This window comes from Salvelinus sp. IW2-2015, unplaced genomic scaffold (assembly GCF_002910315.2).
Source record: "Salvelinus sp. IW2-2015 unplaced genomic scaffold, ASM291031v2 Un_scaffold2669, whole genome shotgun sequence".
NCBI lineage: Eukaryota > Metazoa > Chordata > Actinopteri > Salmoniformes > Salmonidae > Salvelinus > Salvelinus sp. IW2-2015.
The window spans coordinates 1,052-11,775 of record NW_019943975.1 but is presented as its reverse complement, the minus strand read 5'-3'; the positions used below and the strand labels follow the sequence as shown (position 1 = coordinate 11,775).

The 10,724-nt window shown below is 43.0% G+C and overlaps 1 long non-coding RNA gene across 1 annotated transcript; it reads left to right on the top strand.

Annotated features, from left to right (window-relative positions):
* Positions 1-4,260: 4,260 nt before the first annotated feature.
* Positions 4,261-7,402, top strand: LOC139025438 (uncharacterized). Its single transcript, XR_011477017.1, has 4 exons — positions 4,261-4,284; positions 4,400-4,442; positions 4,539-6,282; positions 6,332-7,402. It is a non-coding gene; the product is annotated as an uncharacterized lncRNA (long non-coding RNA).
* Positions 7,403-10,724: the final 3,322 nt, after the last annotated feature.

Sequence of the window (10,724 nt, the reverse complement as noted above, 5' to 3'; positions counted from 1 at the left end):
GCAAAAAGTAGTTTTTCAAAGAAAAGGAAAGTAGACAATGAATGTAGGGTGTTCCAGCAAGAGTGGACATCAAAATATTTCTTTGTTGAGGTATTAGGGAAAGCTGTGTGCAACGAGAGGATCGCTGTCTTGAAAGACTACAACTTGTTCTGACACTTCTAGACGAAGCATGCAGAGAAATATAGGAATATGTCTTYTGAGCAGCGGACAAGTGCATCGAAAGAGTTGCTTTCTCAGTTGCAAAAGYAGCAAGGACTTTTCACAAAACTGCATTCAGCAAATTATGGGATTGCGAGAGCTAGCTATGTACTGTCCCACAAAATCGCTAAACATGGCAAGCCATTCGCTGAGGGCGAATTCATTAAAGAATGTTTGATTGACTCTGCAGCAATACTTTGCCTTGACAAGAATGAGCTGTTGGAAAATGTTTCCCTGTCAAGACGAACAGTGACACGGCGGGTTGAGGACATCACAGAGAATATGGAACAGTTGAAAGACAGGGTAAAGGATTTCACCTATTTCTCCTTGGCCCTGGATGAGAGCAGTGATGCATGTGACATGGCGCAGTCGTTGATACTCTTACGAGGCATAACCCCAGACTAGAGAGGAGCTTGCTTCAGTGCAATCAATGAAGTGCACAACCACAGGGCAAGATTTATTGGGGAGGTTAATAAGTGTGTGGCAAAGCTGGGACTGCGTTTTGGAAAGTTATCCAGTGTGACCACTGATGGGTGCCCAAACTTGACGGGAGAAAACATTGGCCTTTTGAAACGGATACAAGACCAATTTAGCTGAGCTGAACCCAGATCAGAAAATTGTTTCCCTGCATTGCATTATTCATCAGGAGGTGCTCTGTAAATGTATTCTGAAATATGAAAATTAGCTATTTATTTATTTTGCCTTTATTTTACTAGGCAAGTCAGTTAAGAACAAATTCTTATTTTCAATGACGGCCTAGTGGGTTAACTGCATTGTTCAGGGGCAGAATGACAGATTTGTACCTTGTCAGCTCGGGGATTCGATCTTGCGACCGTTCGGTTACTAGTCCAACACTCTAACCACTAGGCTACGCTGCTATATTGTGGATACAGTCACTAAAGTGGTAAACTATAAGAGCCAAATGTTTAAACCACAGGCAGTTTGTCTCATGTTGGAAAGGGTCCATGCAGATCTCCCCTACCACACAAATGTGAGATGGCTGAGTTTGGGGAAGGTGCTTAAAAGGGACCTGAAGTCGGAGATTGCTGAGTTTTTGTAAATGAAACGAAAATATGTGGATTTCCCTCAAATGCAAGATAAAGAATGGTTGGCTGATTTTGCCTTCACCGTGGACATCATGGCCCTCATGAATGAACAAACTACAAGGGAAGGGCCTTTTTGCACGTCAGTTGTACAGCCTGGTCAAAACCTTCAAGGGAAAATTACTMCTCCTGACCCGCCAAGTAGAAGCCACCAATCTCACCCACCTTCCGACACTACTAGTCTGTTCCCTATCAGATGACCAGCAGGAGAAGTATACATCACTGCTGCATGCTTTGAACGGTGAGTTTTGTCGTCGTTTTGAGGATTTCAAAATGTTAGAAAATGACATGCTGTTGGTTTCCTCTCCTTTCACCTTCAATGTGGATAACGCTCACACTGACCTGCAACTAGAGCTTATTGATCTTCAGTCTGATGCAGTGATTGTTTTGAATAGTTCTCCAATGTCACTGACGAGGTTCTATGCATGTCTCGAAAAAAACCTTCCAAAGATTAGGAGTCATGCTCAGAAGATGTTTGTACTGTTTAGGTCAACCTATGTATGTGAACAGACATTTTCTGTGACGAAATATAACAAGTCAAGACACGGATCATCTCTTACTGACTCCCACTTCTCAGCAATCCTGCACATAGCGACGTCAGAAACTATACCTGACTTCACTGCTCACACTGAGTAGTTTAAATGTAATGTTGAGCTCTCTAACTTTGTTTTTGTGCATACCTGTTAACAAGAGTTCTGTCCGTGGTGCTGAATGCACAATGTACTTTTCCCTCCGTATAGTTAATTGCATGTTTAATAATGAAAATACCTACCAAAAGGAGAACATGGATGTGGGTTATTTATGTGCATGTTAAAGTAAAATAAGTAGCATATCTGGATGTGATTTACAGTAATATATCTGTCAACACAGTCATACACATGATGTATAATCCTGTAATATGATTCTGGCCCACGATGGCAAAAATATATTCTGTCGCCCTCCATGGAAAATAATTGCCCAGGCCTGCCCTAGACCCACTTCAATTTGATTACTGCCCCAATAGATCCACAAACAATGCAATCACCATTGCACTGCACACAGCCCTATCCCATCTGGACAAGAGGAATACCTACGTCTGAATGCTGTTCATTGACTATAGCTCAGTCTTCAACACCTTAGTACCCTCCAAGCTCATCATTAAGCTCGGGGCCCTGGGTCTGAACCCTGCCTTGTGCAACTGGGTCCTGGACTTCCTGACGGGCCGCCCCCAGGTGGTGAAGGTAGGAAATATCATCTCCACTTCGCAGATCCTCAACACTGGGGACCCACAAGGGTGCGTGCTCAGTCCCCTCCTGTACTCCCAGTTCACCCACGACTGCGTGGCCACACATGCCTCCAACTCAATCATCAAGTTTGCAGATGACACAACAGTAGTAGGCCTGATTACCAACAATGACAAGACAGCCTACAKGGAGGAGGTGAGGGCCCTGGCGGAGTGGTGCCAAGAAAATAACCTCTTCCTCAACAAAACAAAAGAGCTGATCGTTGACCTCAGGAAACAGCAGGAGCGTGCTCCCTCTACATCGACGGGACCGCAGTGGAGAAGGTGGAAAGCTTCAAGTTCCTCGGTGTACACATCACTGACAATCTGAAATGGTCCACCCACAAAGACAGTGTGGGGAAGAAGGCGCAACAGCGCCTCTTCAACCTCAGGAGGCAAAAAAAAATCAGCTTGGCCCCTAAGACCCCCACAAACTTTTACAGATGCACAATTGAGAGCATCCTGTCGTGCTGTATCACCGCCTGGTACAGCAACTGCACTGATCGCAACCGCAGGGCTCTTCAGAGGGTGGTGCGGTTTGCCCAATGCAAAAAAGATAATCAAGGACATCAACTACCTGAGCCACAGCCCATTCACCCCACTATCATCAAGAAGGCAAGGTCAGTATGGGTGCATCAAAGCTGGGACAGAAGCTGTTTTTCAGTCTCTCAATCTCAAGGCCATCACTAGCCAGCTACCACCCGGTTACTCAACCCTGCACCTTAGAGGCTGCTGCCCTATATACATAGACATGAAATCACTGACCACTATAATAATGGAACGCTAGTCACTTTAATAATGTTTACATACTGCTTTACTCATCTCGTGTGTGTGTATTCCATTTGACTGTATTTTAGTCAATGCCACTCCGACATTGCTCGTCCTAATATTTATATATTTCTTAGTTCCATTCTTTTACTTTTAGACTTGTGAATTGTTAGATACTACTGCACTGTTGGCGCTAGGAACACAAGCATTTCGCTACACCCGCAATAACATCTGCTAAATATGTGTATGTGACCAATTTGATGTGGCACTCTGCTATAAAATCTAATGAGAGATTTATTCGGGCTGTGTTGTTCACCCACTAAATCCCATTAACCCATTTGGTCCCACAGAAAAAGCTGGACAGCCTGAAGTGTCTGAACCTGTTCAACTGTGAGGTGACCAACCTGAATGACTACAGGGAGAGTGTGTTCAAGCTGCTCCCACAGCTCACCTACCTGGACGGGTACGACGTGGAGGACCGAGAGGCACCCGACTCGGACGGAGAGGTGAACGGTGACGACGATGAGGGTGGGCAGCCATTTAGTTTTCTTGTTGAGGGAATACGAGGAAGTGCAGATGTGAGTGGAATGGGGGTGTTCTGTAGCTCAGTCGGTAGATCATGGCGCTTGCGAAGTTAGGATAGTGGGTTTGATTCCCGGGACCACCCGTACACATAAAATGTATGCTTGCATGACTAAGTCGCTTTGAATAAAAGCATCTGCTAAATGGCATATTATAWATTACAATYCATATTAGTATATCGTGGGTGTTTTGTCATTCAAGGGAATTCTACTGTGTATTTGTAGGGTTTGTCAGCAGAATGTATCTGTGTGACTGACAATGGATGTGATTATATATATATATATTTAATTTTAGAAGGGAATGAGGATGGAAAGGAACACTTTGATGAGGAGACTGTGATGAAGAGGAGGAGTAGTAGGAGAGGAGGATGAGGTCAGTGGCGATAAGGAGGTAAAACCTTTTTTTGTTTGTTTGTGACCCAATAGTTTAATGTGGATATGGTTTGAGAGCTCTGTGGATGCTGACCTGCTCTGTCACTTCTCTCCAGGAGGAAGGCCTTGGCATTGATGATGAGGACAATGATGAAGATGGTATGTAATTCTCATTCTTTTTGTCACAAGCTCACGTTGGATACTTTACTAAGTACAGTATCGTATAGTATAATAAGCCTTTCCCATTTCTCCCAGAAGTCAAGGCTGTCCAAGAGAAGAGAAAGCGAGAGCCTGACGACGACGATTAAGAGCAAAAAACGAAAGCATAGATTACCAACCCCTTCCCTCTCCAATAGTAGTTACATAGTGAGCCTTGACTAGAATACAGGATATACATATGAAGTGGGTAAAACAGTATGTAAACATTATTAAAGTGACCAGTGTTCAAAGACTATGTATATACGGCAGAAGTCTCTAAGGTGCAGGGTTGAGTACGTACCGGGTGGTAGCCGGCTAGTAACAGTGACTAAGTTCAGGGCAGGGTACTCTGGCGGAGGCCAGCTATTGGTGACTGGGTTAACAGTCTGATGGTCTGGAGATAGAAGCTGTTTTTCAGTCTCTCGTTCCCAGCTTTGATGCACCTGTACTGTCTTCGCCTTCTAGATGGTAGCGGGTTGAACAGGCCGTGGCTCGGGTCCTTGATGATCTTTTGGCCTTCCTGTGACACCGGGTGCTGTAAATGTCCTGGAGGGTAGGCAGTGTGCCCCTGGTGATGCGTTGGGCTAACCTCATCACCCTCTGGAGAGCCTTGCGGTTGCGAACGGTAATTGCTATACCAGGCTGTGATGCAGTCGGACAGGATGCTCTCAATGGTGCATCTGTAGAAGATTGTGAGTGTATTAGGGGTCAAACCAAATTAGGGGTCAAACCAAACCAATAAAGAAATGGGGTGGGCCAATTTCTTTATATTTTCTCAATTGAAATAAATATAAAGTTGGTTCTGGAAGTATTCTTAGGGTGTTTGTTACGTTGCATAAACATGAGTGCTTTTCCCCCACAATTATGGCCTTAACATGTGTTTTTATAAACATAAATGAGGATCGGTTGCTGCTGCTGGTCAGCCTGCTCATGACTAAGGGAAGGGCTACTTTAAAAAAATGACATGTAACGAGCTACAAAAAAATGTCTGTCTTTCAAACAGGCACGTTCTTCTCTTTTCTTCCCTGCGACTCTTCTCCGGGTCCTTCTTGTACAAGAGGAAGTAGTGTGCTATGCCCCACCGATTCTGTTTTATATTTTTCTGAGTGGCTGTTAGATTTAAGTCAGAACTATGTAAATACCTGAAAATGTTTGTTTAGCAATGATCAACAACAAAGGGGTGTTTCTACAGGTATTTCATTTTCAATAAATTGTCAAACATTTCTAAACTTGTTTTCACTTAGTCATTATTGTGTGTAGATGGGTGAGGGGGGGAAATTATTTAATCCATTTTGAATTCAGGCTGTAACACAATGTGGAATAAGTCAAGGTGAATGAACACTGTAAATAGTGTGATATTACTATTTTTCTACTATCTCATTCTCAATGTTAAAAATATTTAACAATGTTTAAATGTTTTGTATTGCAACAGTTGTGAAAGACAATGACATGCCATTTTTGGGGAATTATTCATGTGTTAGGCATCTGTGATAAGTTGATGTAATAGATAATCTATTATTGCAGGTTACCCTAGTACCTGAGTCCTTGATTGATGAACCTGACAAGGAATCATCTAACAATTCAAAATAATATCAGACGTGAGTCACATTTGAAATATATTGAATGATATATTTTTCTCTATGCCAGGCTATGAAGAAGACAAATGACATTGACTCCTGAGGTGTTGAACTGTTGCTCATAGCAACCCTGGTTATTATCTATGAACGTTGGAACATCTTGAATATCGTAAGGCCTCAATGGTCATGTACTATTAAATCTGCACCCAGCACAGCTAGAAGAGGTAGCCACCCCTCAGAGCCTGGTTCTCTGCACCCGCACAGCTAGAAGAGGACTAGCCACCCCTCAGAGCCTGGTTCCTCTGCACCCAGCACAGCTAGAAGAGGACTAGCCAACCCTCAGAGCCTGGTTCTCTGCACCAGCACAGCTAGATGTGGACGATACCCCCCCTCAGAGCCTGGTTCCTCTGCACCCGCACAGCTAGATGTGGACTAGCCACCCCTCAGAGCCTGGTTCCTCTGCACCCAGCACAGCTAGAAGATTACTTTTATAATAATAAAATGTTTTATTATGTTACAGGTGAGACATACCCAGAAATTGTCAACGTCTTGTCGAGCTCTCAAACCCAGGCCTTATGGATAAACTCACAAAATGACTACATTAGCTTAGAGGAGCTGAAAGTGAGTGGTATTGAAAGAAAATGATGCTCTCTCAGACCCAGACAATCATGTAGCTCCAATTTACAAGAATGGGTTTACAGGGCAGTGATGAAAGCAGTTTATATGAGCTCTACACAGCATTGAGAATTCAAACATACAATGATATATATTTGACCAATTACACATTCAATACTGTTGTTACAAAAACATGCAGTAAAAGCATGTTAAGATCAATATAATTACTTCTCATTGTGTACATTTCAAGGTTTTGCAAACATCATACAACTGTCTAGTTGATGTTTTACCGACTACACACTGCCGAGTTTCCTATTGACTAAAGAACAATCATTCATTCAGAAAAAAACACAAGTTGTAATATCTGTATATATGTCATACTATATTGAAAAATACATTCTGAAAGAGTATGTTGATGTGATAAGACAATTTTATTCAGGTCTGAATTAGGATAACTATTTTACTTAAATTGTAGTATTTATGTTGTCTTATACCATGCTAATACGTTACCAAGCAATGCAAGTAGATTTGGAATGAACCCCATACTGGTGTGTCTTTTTGGATCAAGATTTGATCCAGAATAGCAAAAGGCATGATCAGATCCTCTTTCCTATTCAGGCATCATATAATGCACAGCCACATGCAAGTCCTCTGCCAATAAAACATTTAAAACCTTAACATGACTACTCGCAATGTCATTATTTTCGTCACCATCCATCAATGGTTGAATTGAATTGTTTTTCTTTGTACACGCACCAAGCTTCCATCGGCTGGAGCCAATCAACGCGGTACATAAAATATCAAAATAAAATGTATGTGAATAGTTTGGTCAAAGTAAAACTTTGGTGGTACAAATTGTACGGTCTTCCTAACATTTGACATACTAGTAAGCCTTACATCCTGCTCTAATGGGCTAACAATTTGCACCTGGGCACACATGGGAAGGGGTGGGACCACATGCACTTTCTAAGTAATTGAGGCCAGAGAGCATAATTGCTATATTCTAATTCAAATCATAGACCCATAGATAACACATGACCAAATCAATGCATGGTCATATAGAGTTAAAACAACATTATTCTTAATGAGAAATATGATCTAGGACGTTCCCCCATGATGGAAGGGTGGCATGACTGAAAACGTTTGGAAGCACTGATCTAGCTAATGATAAGCACAAATACCGATGGGTATGCTTCAGCCTATCATTTATAACACTATGCTGCATCAGTTGGGTTACAGGTGATAATGCGGTAACGCTTTATTTGACTAGTCCATTGTAGATGCTCTTCAGAATATCAGTAACATTTCAACTAACCAGTGTTGGGGGTATTAAACTATATGTGTTCAACTAGTAATTGAACTACATTTTGCATCAGCTTGGTGGTAGTCGAATTAATTCAAATCATGTTATGCCATGTAGCGGTGTAGTTTAACTTAAACTACACACTGCAAATATAAACTGGACACTGCAAATAGAGCATGAAATAAGTTATAAATCATTTGTGACCCATGTATGTAGTGTTTCTAAAGCCTATATGAATGCTTTATGAAGTTTCATAAGATGCATTTAAATAAAGCTGGACCGAATTTCCTTTCTTATTCAGCATCACCCCTTTCTAATTCTCACTTGGAACATGTTTTTTGTGTTTAATATGCTAAATTATACATCTGTTAACAGAGTGATCTGTTCTTGCATTTGTAGTCTATGACGTTTCAGATTTAGATATGATAATTTATTATGACAGTTCGTAGTTTCAAAATAACTTAAGTGAACTATATTTTTCTTGAGAGTTACTTTAGTGCAACTAACTTCTTCCAGAGTGAAGTAATTGGTAGCTTGGTAAACTATATGTTCAGAGTAGCTTCCCAGCACTGTAACTTTATTAACCGAACCCCTAACTTACCTTATCCTAATCTTTACCCTAACCGTAACCATAGCAAGCAGTTGCTTATCAACAGATAGTTTGTTGATAGTATGACCACCTATAGAGCACCACAGATGGACTTTCTGGATATCCAAATAAAGTTGTACAATAATGCTTATTGCTAAATAACACACCAGCTGATAAAATGGACCAATATGTTGTTAGGCTCATTTTTGTAGGGGAAAATTTATTTTGATGTTATCACCATCATTTTATTTTCAGAAATGTTGGAGTAGAAAAGTCACCAGGGCTGCGTTCAATATGTAAAAATGTAATGAAATGTTCAATTACATGGACACAGTGCTGTTCTGAACTGTGAGTTATTAGATTTAGATTGATAAGCTTGAGTGCGCAATGACACCTGTTTGAACAAGTGTATTAGATTGACACACAACCGCCCTTCTCTACCTACAGTATGTACACAATATATACAAAAGTATGTGGACACCCCTTCAAATGAGTGGATTCGGCCTTTTCAGCCACACCCGTTGCTGAGGCTGTATAAAATCGAGCAAACAGCCATGCATTCTCCAAAGACAAACATTGGCATTAGAATGGCCTTACTGAAGAGCTCAGTGACTCAGCGTGTCACCGTCATAGGATGCCACCTTTCCAACAGACTATCAGTTCATAAAATTTCTTCCTGCTAGAGCTGCCCCGGTCAACCGTAAGTGCTGTTAATGTGAAGTGGAAACGTCTAGGAGCACCAACGGCTCAGCTGTGAAGTGGTATGCCATGTAAGCTCACAGAACGGGACCACCGAGTGCTGAAGCGCGTAGCTTGTAAAATCTCTGACCTCGGTTGAAACACTCACACCGAGTTCCAAACTGCCTCTGGAAGCAATGTCAGCACAATAACTGTTTGTTAGGAGCTTCATGACATGGGTTTCCCCGTGCAGACAAAGCGAGGTCCATGCAGAAATGATTTGTCGAGGTCGGTGTGGAAGAACTTGACCTAGCCTGCACAGAGCCCTGACTCAATCCTATCGGACACCTTTGGGATGAATTGGATGCCGACTGCGAGCCAGGCCTAATCGCCAGCATCAGTGCTCGACCTCTACATGCTCTTGTGGCTGAATGGAAGCAAGTCCCAGCAGCAATGTTCCAACATCTAGTGGAAAGCCTTCCAGAAGAATGGCGGCTGTTATAGAGCTAGCTAGCTTCTTCCGAGTGGCCACTCCTGGCTAATGTCTCTGTCCCAAAGCAAGAACCAATTAGCCTGGAGCTAGCCTTGCTAGGCTCTCCGGCTAGCGAAGAGGTCCATCAGCCACTCCTTGGGCTACAATACCTATTTTGCCAATCGCCTGGACCCCCGCCGACCATCAGGACTGGACTCCCGACTTAATTCACCCGAGGGGTTTATCANCATCAGCCACTCCTTGGGCTACAATACCTATTTTGCCAATCGACCTGGACCCCCGCCGACCCATCAAGACTGGACTACCGACTTAATTCACCCGAGGGGTTTTATCAACTGGCTCCTCCGTCGCGACATCCCCTGAATGCCCATCTGATAGCCTGCTAGCCGCGGCCCGCTAGCTGTCTAGAGCATATCGGACAGTTAGCTTAAGAGGCCCATCAGACAAATTCTTTGGCCACTAWACCTATTCTGCCAATTGGCTTGGACACTTTTACCACACGGAGCCATGCTGATCCACGACGACTGGTCTGCAGACGTAACAGCACGAGGGGGCTACAACAGACTTTCTTCCGTCGCGACGTCCCTCTAAGGCCCTTCTGCTAGCCGCGGCCCGCTAGGTGCCTGAATCGCCGTGTCTCCGGCCCGAGAAACTCACTGGACCCCTATGATCACTCGGCTACGCATGCCTCTCCCTAATGTCAATATGCCTTGTCCATTGCTGTCTTGGTTAGTAATTATTGCCTTATTTCACTGTTGAGCCTCTAGCCCTGCTCAATACGCCTTAGTTAACCCTTTAGTTCCACCTCCCACACATGCGGTGACCTCACCTGGTTTAAATTATGTTCCTAGGGACATTATCTCTCTCATCGTCACTCAGTGCATAGGTTTACCTCCACTGTATTCACATCCTACCATACCTTTACCTGTACATTAAGCCTTGAATCTATTCTACCGTGCCCAGAAACCTGCTCCTTTTACTCTCTGTT